At 44.6% G+C, this 12,185-nt stretch overlaps 1 non-coding gene across 1 annotated transcript; it reads left to right on the forward strand.

The window, feature by feature from the left end:
- Positions 1-5,612: 5,612 nt before the first annotated feature.
- On the forward strand, positions 5,613-5,688 carry trnaa-ugc (transfer RNA alanine (anticodon UGC)). Its single transcript has one exon. It is a non-coding gene; the product is annotated as a tRNA-Ala (tRNA).
- Positions 5,689-12,185: the final 6,497 nt, after the last annotated feature.

A 12,185-nucleotide genomic window follows, 5' to 3' on the forward strand; every position in this document is an offset into this window, starting at 1 on the left:
ACACCACACACACACACACCCTGGTTCACACACACACACACACACACACACACACACACACACACACACACACACACACACACACACACACACACACACACCCTGGTTCACACACCACACACACACCCTGGTTCACACACCACACACACACCCTGGTTCTCACACCACACACACACCCTGGTTCTCACACCACACACACACCCTGGTTCACACCCTGGTTCTCACACCACACACACACCCTGGTTCACACACCACACACACACCCTGGTTCTCACACCACACACACACCCTGGTTCACACACCACACACACACCCTGGTTCACACCCTGGTTCTCACACCACACACAGCAGCTGGGTAGATGGAACTCCCATTGTGCTGCAGTTTCTTTGCTCTCTCTGTCCTCTGTTCTTTCTCTCTGCTATAAGAATACAGTGTGAGAGAGAGGGAAAGGGAGGTGCAGTATGATAGAGAGGGAAAGGGAGGTGCAGTATAAGAGAGAGGGAAAGGGAGGTGCAGTATAAGAGAGAGGGAAAGGGAAAAAACATGATTGGGCATCAAGTAGAAAGAAGCTGTCTTTGAGGGGGGCTCTTAAGCTCATTGCCCCTTCATTGTGTTCAAGTTTTGGGAGTAGAAAAAAACGAAATGATTTTGCATTCAAGTACAGTCTTTACATGCCCCTTAAGTGTGACAAATACTCTGCATACCTGCTGTACTTATCTACCCATGGGTTTAATGGCAGGGCGGAAGGTTGGAGGGAAATGGGCTTTACCTGAGTCGTTTCAAAATGTCCACCAGGCAGGCAGAACGTTGCTAAATCACGGAGGGCTTAGCGGCTTAACACGGAAAGCCCTCGCTATAGTACCTCACTTCTGTAGGTCACAAGCCCCACTGGCAGAAAATTACCCCCCCCCCACCCCCCACACTTTGAGCGTAGTAGCCTGCTGCTGCTGTTGCTGAGTGAATTCCTGTGGTTTTAACTGGGGGCTCTATTCAGTCTGTATTGCTGAAAAATGTCCTATTGAGCCGACGCCTGCAGCGTTTACCATGAATGCAGTTTCCACTAACGCCGGAACATCGCGCTGCAATGCTGAATTTCCCTGATACGGGTTGAATAGAACCTTAATAAGGATTATTCTGGCACTTTCCTTCACATCCGGCAGCCACCCCTCCACTCGTGGATTTATCTCATGAAAGAAGTGAAAAATGTAACTGAGGGAGTTCACATGTGAAATATGGCTGTGGGTGGTATTTGTTTTACGGGGCTACCATGCCAACGTCAACGGTTAGTATTTTTACGAGGTTTCTCTGTTTAGGACTGCCAAGCTGTTAGCATCCCTGTGTAGCCTGGTCTCAAAGACTAGACGTAACATCAATATGGTATGTTGCATTTGGTGTGGGTACATAAGACAGATGGTTACTTAAGGCAAAAACCAAAGTAGGTCAGTTAGTCGGGGTGAATGAGTGGGCGTGTAACGCAAAGGTCTAGCAACCCGAAGGTTGCGAGTTCGCAATCTTTAAGTTCGAATTTCAACACAGACAACTTTAGCATTTAAGCAACTTTTCAACTAGTTAGCATGATAGCTAACCCTTCCCCTAACCTTAATCCTTTAACCTAACCCTAACTCCTAGCCTAGCTAACGTTAGCAAGCTAGCTAATATTAACCACCTAGCTAATGTTAGCCACCTAGCTAGAATTCATAACATATCATAGGTTTCGCAAATTCGTAACATATTGTATGATTTGAAAATGTATTAAATATTGTACATTTTGTAAATTCGCAACATATAATATGATTTTTAATTTGTTACATATCATATGAAATGGGTGATGGACCTTCACAAATGACAAATTCATACATATCATACGAAAAGTAACATATCATACTAAATGGAGTGTCCCCGGATTTACGTACATAATAATACAAAATGCTCTGAGACCAGTTTGTGCTGTGGCTCAGCTCATTGCTACTAGGCATGGAGAGATGGAGATCACAACTTCACTATGGTTTTTATGAGGAGAGCGCTAAACCCGCACATTGTCCTCCCGGGAAGGTGCTGACCATGCCACATTTTTTAAGCAGATGTGTGTGTCTGAGACTGCGCGGTAACTTTTTGTTGGTCTTTGATGCAAGGATGGATGCCTGTTTAATGATATCTGGAGCTGTTCAGCATCAAAGCATCAAATCCACTCAAAAACTATATTTTGGTATTGTTTCATTAGTCCTTGTCGATTTAGTCCCAAAATGTTTTGTAAGTCAGCAATCAAGTTTCCAAGATATTGGACTTTCAAGAAGCAAAGTGTCACCGGCCACATCATCCCTTTATTAAGTTAAGAGTTTATGTTGTGACTTTGGAAGGCCGAACAGAGAAGAACCTGTTGATTAATAGTCAGAATTTAAGTCATTAAATAAAGGTTTGTAAACGCCATACTGTATATAGCAGTCATGTAATGCCAAGGTGTCACATTTACAATAAAAAAAACATCAACATCCCCATCAGATTCACATGGGTAACCTGATGACTTAAGACTGTGTTCATAATTATAACTTATATCCCAACAGAGCTTAGTTTTCCTCTGTTCAGTGTCAACACGCTGGCGTTAGCTGGTTTGGTTTTATCAACGGAGAAGGCTTCATCTAGCCCCAACCCAGAACAAGAAGAGCGTTCAGCAGATGGATGAGAGCATATTGACGACTAGATGGGGCTCCTATCTGATCATTTCTGCGGGTCGCATCGAGACCAGAGAAACACCTGGATGTGTGCTGTTGTTTTTCCTCTCTCCTCTCTTCCGGAGCTGTGGAGATGAGAGGATGAAAGGGGGATGCAGAGGAGGAATGAAAGAAGGTTGAAAGAGAAGGTATTTAGGCAGTGTGAGCAAGAGTCATGGTCCGTGAGCAAACAATAGTGTTTGCTTTCTCGCCTTCACAGAGAAGATATTATTACTGCCAAGCTCTGAATGTACCTTGTGTCCAAAGTTTTACCAATGATTCCATTACTGTATCACATTGACCCTCTCTGTATCACAGAGTCAATAGACTAATTGAGGTCCAGGCACAGAGACCCAGCAGACCACAATCAAGGAGGATGTAAAGAGTGGAATGAAGTCATTTTGTTGATAATGGAGGAGGCTGTATATAGTTTATATATTGGATGAGCAGGAAGTTAGCTACTAAACTGTAGGCGTGTCTCTTTATTAGTGCCTTGTCTCTTAGATGAGCAGGAAGTTCGCTACTTAACTGCTGTCATGTCTCTTGATTAGTGTCTCATGTGTCTTGGATGAGCAGGAAGTTTGCTACTTAACTGCTGTCATGTCTCTTGATTAGTGTCTCATGTGTCTTGGATGAGCAGGAAGTTCGCTACTAAACTACAGCTGCTCCTACTGTATTTAATGGTGCCTCATGATTAAGCGAATCCACATCAACATCCCTAAAAAAGACTTGCACAAGCTTAATTCTCATGACAAATGCCAAACATAGTGTCGTTTTCCCAAATAGTACTATAACATGTTATGTAATCTCGTATTTTATCGCTACAAGGTCACGCTATCCCAGCTAAGGTTTTCGCCCAGCTAGATTATGGTTTATTTATTTTTTCATCTCAATAAGAGAGACCGAAATTACACCGATTAAAACAACGCAAACAATATTAACAGGGGAACATTTCAAACTTCAGCGTTTCCAAATACGTCCGCATAGTGCCCTGGTATGTCAAGAGCTGGACTGTGTCTCTATCTCGTTATTAACCGATTGCTCCAGTCCAAGTTTAAAGTCAATCATATTCGTTTGTTTCTGCTCTGAAAATAACATTTAAAAGCATGAATTTGAAAAAAGGCATTCGAATTCCTTCCTAATAAACAAACAAATTTGAAGAATGTACAACAGAGAATAACTGAGTTAGTTCGTACTCGTGGTCCAATGGCCAGGGAAACAGTGTTAAAGTAATAATGGCTGGTCTTTCATGTTTTACTGATATGTTCTTATTTGTTTAGATTTTAGATCTGTCATACAGCAAATTTAGGACTCTATGAAGTCAATATTGCTGTGGTTGTTATTGATACAATTTCCCTGTGTCCTTGCATTGGGTTAATATAAAAAAATAATTTCTGTCATGTATTCTATCTTTATACAGGCACATTTTTTGTGTGATTAATTTCACATTTCATACGTCACTGATTTCAGAGAAAGGGCTTCAAAAACCTATGATATAACTCTTACCAGGCAGGGTGTCCTTGGGTGCTCTTGTGTAGCTATTTTAAGGGTCCATGATACTGAGAAGAAAAAATAAGTTCTTAGCTCAGACTTTTGAATTACTGACATTAACTCACGCCAAGCTAAGGAGTGTTTGCATGTCCTCGGGTGCTCTTTTGTAGCTATTTTAAGAACCATCTTTTGAAGGGTCAACAATAAAGTATCCATAATACTGAAAACAAACTACCCCCCCCCCCAACAAAAAAAAAATCTCCTTTCAGTTCAACAAACCCTGTGTCACACTGCTGGATCAAAGGGGGAGAGTTATTTGACTGCTATTGTGCCGTAAATCCTGTTGATACCCACACAAACATGACCCTGTGTCTCCAGCTGAGGCTGTAAAACCTCCTTTTAGACAGTAAGTCTGAGTCCAAAATGGCACCCTATTCCCTTTATAGTGCACTAATTTAGTGCAGCGCACTATGAAGGGACTAGAGTGACATTTGGAATGCAATTTTAAGACGTTTCCATCCCGGATTCTGCTAGCTGCTGTTGAGCCAAGGCCTGGCTCCCGTAAAGAGTGATTATTTTTTTGCATCCATCTCCCAAAGACCAATGTGGAGAAAAAGGTGAAATTTTGATTGGCCGCAAAGAGCGAGTGTCTTATGAAAATTATGTTGTTTTTCTCCTGTTGTCACGGCAACAGTCACTCAGCAATTTTTTTTTTTTTTTTAAACAGACAAGTTATGCAACCCTGGACGTTTAGAAGTTCAGCCTGTTGAGTTTCATGCCAAGTTCAGAGGGGACTTTCAGGAAGTAAAAAAAAAAAGGAAATTACCCTTTTAAAAACCTGTAGCATTTGAACTGTCCAGAATAAGATTTAAACTGAACGTGTGTAACTGAAGTCACAGTGTGACTGTAAAGACAAAGCCTTGTATACAATGTGTGATGAAGTGACAGTAACACACTCAAGAAAACACACATCACTAATTTGCATGGTATAACTGACATTATAAACTGTGTGGTTTGAGCCCTGAATGCTGATTGGCTGACAGCTGTGGTATATCAGACTGTATACCACGGGTATGACAAAACATTTAGCGTTTTACTGCTCTAATTACGTTGGTATCCAGTTTATAATAGCAATAATGCACCTCAGGGACTTGTGATATATGGCCAATATACTGTACCACAGCTAAGTGTTGTATCCAGGCACTCGGTGTTGCGTCATGGGTAAGAACAGCCTTTAGTTGTGGTATATTGGTCGTATGCCACACCCCCTCGGGCCATATTGCTTAATTATAAGTGATATCCCAGCTGTATTGATCAACTGAAATACATGGGTGAAGACCATCTGTGTGTGATCCATCCCCTAACAGTTACACCCCCCCCCCCCCCCCACACCAATAATGGGGCTATATGTGGGCCCCGTGTGGCTCAGTTGGTAGAGCATGGCGCTTGCAACGCCAGGGTTGTGGGTTCGATTCCCACGGGGGGCCAGTACAAAAAAAGTATGAATGTATGTACTTGTAAGTCGCTCTGGATAAGAGCGTCTGCTAAATGACTTAAATGTAAATGTCTATATACAGGGTGTACCAGTACCGAGTCAGAGTGCAGGTTAGAGTGACTATGCATAAATAATAAACTGCGAGTAGCAGCAGTGTACAAAACAAATGGGGCGGGTTAATGTAATAGTCTGGTGGCCAGTTGATTAATTGTTCAGCAGTCTTATGGCTTGGGGGTAGAAGCTGTTAAGGAGCCTTTGGTCCTAGACTTGGCGCTCCCGTACCGCTTGCCGTGCGGTGGCAGAGAAAACAGTCTATGATTTCAGTGACTGGAGTCTCTGACAATTTTATGGGCTTTCCTCTGACACCTATTATATTAGTCCTGGATTGCAGTGAAGTACTGGGCCGTACGCACGACACTACTCTGTAGCGCCTTATGGTCGGATGCTGAGCAGTTGCCATACCAGGCGGTGATGCAACCGGTCAAGATGCTCTCGATGGTGCAGCTGTAGAACTTTTTGAGGATCTGGGGACCCATGCCAAATCTTTTCAGTCTCCTGAGGGGGAAAAGGTTTTGTCGTGCCCTCTTCACAACTGTCTTGGTATGTTTGGACCATGATAGTTCGTTGGTGATGTGCACACCAAGGAACTTGAAACTCTCGACCCGCTCCACTGCAGCCCCGTTGATGTTAATGGGGGCCTGTTCGGCCAGCCTTGTCCGCTAGTCCCCGATCAGCGCCTTTGTCTTGCTCACATTGAGGGAGAGGTTGTATTCCTGGCACCACACGGTCAGGTCTCTGACCTCCTCCCTATAGGATGTCTCATCGTTGTCGGTGATCAGGCCTACCACTGTTGTGTCGTCAGCAAACTTAATGATGATGTTGGAGTCATGTTTGGCCACACAGTCGTGGGTGAACAGGGAGTACAGGAGGGGACTAAGTACACACCCCTGAGGGGCCCCAGTGTTGAAGATCAGCGTAGCAAACGTGTTGTTGCCTACCCTTACCACCTGGGGGCAGCCCGTTAGGAAGTCCAGGATCCAGTTGCAGAGGGAGGTGTTCAGTCCCAGAGTCCTTAGCTTAGTGATGAGCTTTGTGGGTACTATGGTGTTGAACTCTGAGCTGTAGTCAATGAACAGAATTCTCACATAGGTGTTCCTCCTGTCCAGGTGGGAAAGGGCAGCGCAGAGTGAGATTGCGTCATCTGTGGATCTGTTGGGTTGTTATACGAACTGGAGTGGGTCCAGGATATCTGTGAGGATGCTGTTGATGTCAGCCTTGAACAGCCTTTCAAAGCACATCATCTCTACCGCCGTGATTTATGCAGGTTACCTTCGCTTCCTTGGGCACAGGGACTATGGTGGTCTGCTTGAAACATGTAGGTATTACAGACTCAGTCAGGGAGAGGTTGAAAATGTCAGTGAAGACACTTAACAGTTGGTCCGGCATGCTTTGAGTACACGTCCTAGTAATCCATTTGGCCCCATGGCTTTGTGAATGTTGACCTGTTTAACCTCTAACGAGCATCTACCCCGGATCCGGGAGCACCACCCCCCCCCCCCCACACTGATTAGCATCGCTAGCATAGCGTCACAATTAAATAGTAGCATCTAAATATCATTAAATCACAAGTCCAAGACACCTAATGAAAGATACAGATCCTGTGAATAAAGCCACCATTTCAGATTTTTAAAATGTTTTACAGGGAAGACAAAATATGTAAATCTATTTGCTAACCACGTTAGCAAAAGACACCACTTTTCTAACTCCATCAGTTTCTTACTCCATCAGGTGCTATCACCAATTCGGCTAAACTAAGATATTGATAGCCACTAACCAAGAAAAAACCTCATCAGATGACAGTCTGATAACATATTTATGGTATAGGATAGGTTTTGTTAGAAAAATGTGCATATTTCAGGTAGATATCATAGTTTACAATTGCACCCACCGTCACAAATGGACTAGAATAAATACATAGAGCAACGTGTTTACCTAATTACTAATCATCAAACATTTCGTAAAAATACACAGCATACACTAATCGAAAGACACAGATCCTGTGAATACAGACAATATTTCAGATTTTCTAAGTGTCTTACAGCGAAAACACAATAAATCGTTATATTAGCATACCACATACGCAAACGTTACCCGAGCACTGATTCTAGCCAAAGAGAGCGATATCATATCATCGCCAAAATATATTAATTTTTTCACTAACCTTCTCAGAATTCTTCCGATGACACTCCTGTAACATCATATTACAACATACATATACAGTTTGTTCGAAAATGTGCATATTTAGCCACCAAAATCATGGTTAGACAATGACAAAAGTTGCCCAGCTGGTCAGACAATGTCGTGCGCCATATTAGACAGTGATCTAGTCGTATATATAAATACTCATAAACGTGGCTAAAAAATATAGGGTGGACAGCGATTGATAGACAATTTAATTCTTAATACAATCGCTGATTTACATTTTTTTAATTATCCTTACTTTTCATTACAGTTTGCGCCAAGCGAAGCTACGTCAAACAAAATGGCGTCATAAGCGATTAACATTTCTCGACAGAAACACGATTTATCATAATAAATTGTTCCTACTTTGAGCTGTTCTTCCATCAGAATCTTGGGCAAAGAATCCTTTCTTGGGTCTAATCGTCTTTTGGTCGAAAGCTGTCCTCTTGCCATGTGGAAATGCCAACTGCGTTCGGCATGAACTGGAAACCTGCCCGGCTCTTCAAAAAGTCTCAGAAATAAATGTCCCAAAATGCGCACTAAACGGATATAAATTGCTATAAAACGGTTTAAATTAACTACCTTATGATGTTTTTAACTCCTATAACGAGTAAAAACATGACCTGAGAAATATTACTGGCTCCACTAATGCTTGGAAAAAGAACGGGTCGGTGTCCACCGTGCGTCCGGCGCAGCTGGAAAGGAGTTCCTACCTACACGTGTTTTTGTTTTATAGTGGCTGTGATTGGGCAATCGATACCATTCAAAGCGTCATCACGTAAAGGCATCCAGGGGAAGACGCAAGCAGTGTCCGTATCCTTATAGCATTCACAGTGGCCTTTAAACTGACTCCAGATCAGGGGCCAAAATGTGTGAAATCTGACTCCATGTCAGGGAAATTGCTGTAGAATGAGTTCTGTTCCACTCAGAGACAAAATTCCAACGGCTATAGAAACTAGAGACTGTTTTCTATCCAATAATAGTAATAATATGTATATTGTACGATAAAGTAGGAGAGTAGGAAGCCGTTTAATCTGTAATGCAAATATGCTAATGAGTAAACAGCACCCCCTGTAGTCGCAAGAAGATAAAGGTCTTGCTCACATCGGCTACCGAAAGCTTTATCACACAGTCATCCAGAACAGCTGGTGCTCTCGTGCATGCTTCAGTGTTGCTTGCCTCGAAGCGAACATGAAAGGCATTTAGCTCGTCTGGTAGGCTCGCGTCACTGGGCAGCTCGCGTCTGGGTTTCCCTTTGTAGTCCGTAATAGTTTTCAAGCCCTGCCACACCCGACACGCGTCAGAGCCGGTGTAGTAGGATTCAATCTTAATCCTGTATTGACGCTTTGCGTGTTTGATGGTTCGTCTGAGGGCATAGCGGGATTTCTTATAGGCGTCCGGAATAGTGTCCCGCTCCTTGGAAGCGGCAGCTCTAGTCTTTAGCTCGATGCGGATGTTGCCTGTAATCCATGGCTTCTGGTTGGGATATGTATGTACGGTCACTGTGGGACAACGTTGTCAATGCACTTATTGATGAGGCCGATGACTGAGGTGGTATACTCCTCAATGCCATTGGATGAATCCCGGAACATATTCCAGTCTGTGCTAGCAAAACAGTCCTGTAGCGTAGCATCCGCATCATCTGACCACTTCCGTATTGAGCGAGTCACTGGTACTTCCTGCTTTAATTTTTGCTTGTAAGCAGGAATCTGGAGGATAGAATTATGGTCAGATTTGCAAAATAGAGGGCGGGGAGAGCGTTGTATGCATCTCTGTATGTGGAGTAAAGGTGGTCCAGAATTTTTTCTCCTCTGTAACATGCTGGTAAAAATTTGGTAAAACTGATTTAAGTTTGCCTGCATTAAAGTCCCCGGCCACTAGGAGCGCTGCCTCTGGGTAAGAATTTTCTTGTTTGCTTATGGCCTTATAGAGTTGGTTGAGTGCGGTCTTAGTGCCAGCTTCGTTCTGTGGTGGTAAATAGACGGCTACGAATAATATAGATGAGAACTCTCTTGGTAGACAGTGTGATCTACAGCTTATCCCTAAGGTGAGCAATACCTCGAGACTTCTTTAATATGACAAAAAGACACACACCCCCCCATCCCCACCTACATCAAAAATAAGTTACCACATATCCCCCTCTACATCAAGCACAAGTTACCAAACATCCCACTACATCAAGCACCAGTTACCACACATCCCCCTACATCAAGCACCAGTTACCACACATCCCCCTACATCAAGCACCAGTTACCACACATCCCCCCTACATCAAGCACAAGTTACAACACATCCCCCTACATCAAGCACAAGTTACCAAACATCCCCCTACATCAAGCACAAGTTACCACACATCCCCCCCTACATCAAGCACCAGTTACCACACATCCCCCCCTACATCAAGCACAAGTTACCACACATCCCCCTACATCAAGCACCAGTTACCAAACATCCCCCTACATCAAGCACAAGTTACCACACATCCCCCCCTACATCAAGCACCAGTTACCACACATCCCCCCCTACATCAAGCACAAGTTACCACACATCCCCCCCCTACATCAAGCACCAGTTACCAAACATCCCCCTACATCAAGCACCAGTTACCACACATCCCCCCCTACATCAAGCACCAGTTACCACACATCCCCCCCCTACATCAAGCACAAGTTACCAAGCATCCCCCTACATCAAGCACAAGTTACCAAACATCCCCCCCCTACATCAAGCACAAGTTACCACACATCCCCCCCTACATCAAGCACCAGTTACCACACATCCCTCCCCTACATCAAGCACAAGTTACCACACATCCCCCCTTACATCAAGCACCAGTTACCACACATCCCCCTACATCAAGCACCAGTTACCACACACCCCCCCCTACATCAAGCACCAGTTACCACACATCCCCCTACATCAAGCACCAGTTACCAAACATCCCCCTACATCAAGCACCAGTTACCACACATCCCCCTCTACATCAAGCACAAGTTACCAAACATCCCACTACATCAAGCACCAGTTACCACACATCCCCCTACATCAAGCACCAGTTACCACACATCCCCCTACATCAAGCACCAGTTACCACACATCCCCCCTACATCAAGCACAAGTTACCACACATCCCCCTACATCAAGCACAAGTTACCACACATCCCCCTACATCAAGCACAAGTTACCACACATCCCCCCCTACATCAAGCACCAGTTACCACACATCCCCCCCTACATCAAGCACAAGTTACCACACATCCCCCTACATCAAGCACCAGTTACCAAACATCCCCCTACATCAAGCACAAGTTACCACACATCCCCCCCTACATCAAGCACCAGTTACCACACATCCCCCCCTACATCAAGCACAAGTTACCACACATCCCCCCCTACATCAAGCACCAGTTACCAAACATCCCCCTACATCAAGCACCAGTTACCACACATCCCCCCCTACATCAAGCACCAGTTACCACACATCCCCCCCCTACATCAAGCACAAGTTACCAAGCATCCCCCTACATCAAGCACAAGTTACCAAACATCCCCCCCCTACATCAAGCACAAGTTACCACACATCCCCCCCTACATCAAGCACCAGTTACCACACATCCCTCCCCTACATCAAGCACAAGTTACCACACATCCCCCCTTACATCAAGCACCAGTTACCACACATCCCCCTACATCAAGCACCAGTTACCACACATCCCCCCCCTACATCAAGCACCAGTTACCACACATCCCCCTACATCAAGCACCAGTTACCAAACATCCCCCTACATCAAGCACCAGTTACCACACATCCCCCCCTACATCAAGCACCAGTTACCACACATCCCCCTACATCAAGCACCAGTTACCAAACATCCCCCTACATCAAGCACAAGTTACCACACATCCCCCCCTACATCAAGCACCAGTTACCACACATCCCTCTACATCAAGCACCAGTTACCACACATCCCCCTACATCAAGCACCAGTTACCACACATCCCCCCCTACATCAAGCACCAGTTACCACACATCCCCCCCCTACATCAAGCACCAGTTACCACACATCCCCCCTACATCAAGCACCAGTTACCGCACATCCCCCCTACATCAAGCACCAGTTACCACACATCCCCCCCCTACATCAAGCACCAGTTACCACACATCCCCCCCTACATCAAGCACCAGTTACCACACATCCCCCTACATCAAGCACCAGTTACCACACATCCCCCTACATCAAGCACCAGT

This window comes from Salvelinus fontinalis, chromosome 20, assembly GCF_029448725.1.
Source record: "Salvelinus fontinalis isolate EN_2023a chromosome 20, ASM2944872v1, whole genome shotgun sequence".
Taxonomy (NCBI): domain Eukaryota; kingdom Metazoa; phylum Chordata; class Actinopteri; order Salmoniformes; family Salmonidae; genus Salvelinus; species Salvelinus fontinalis.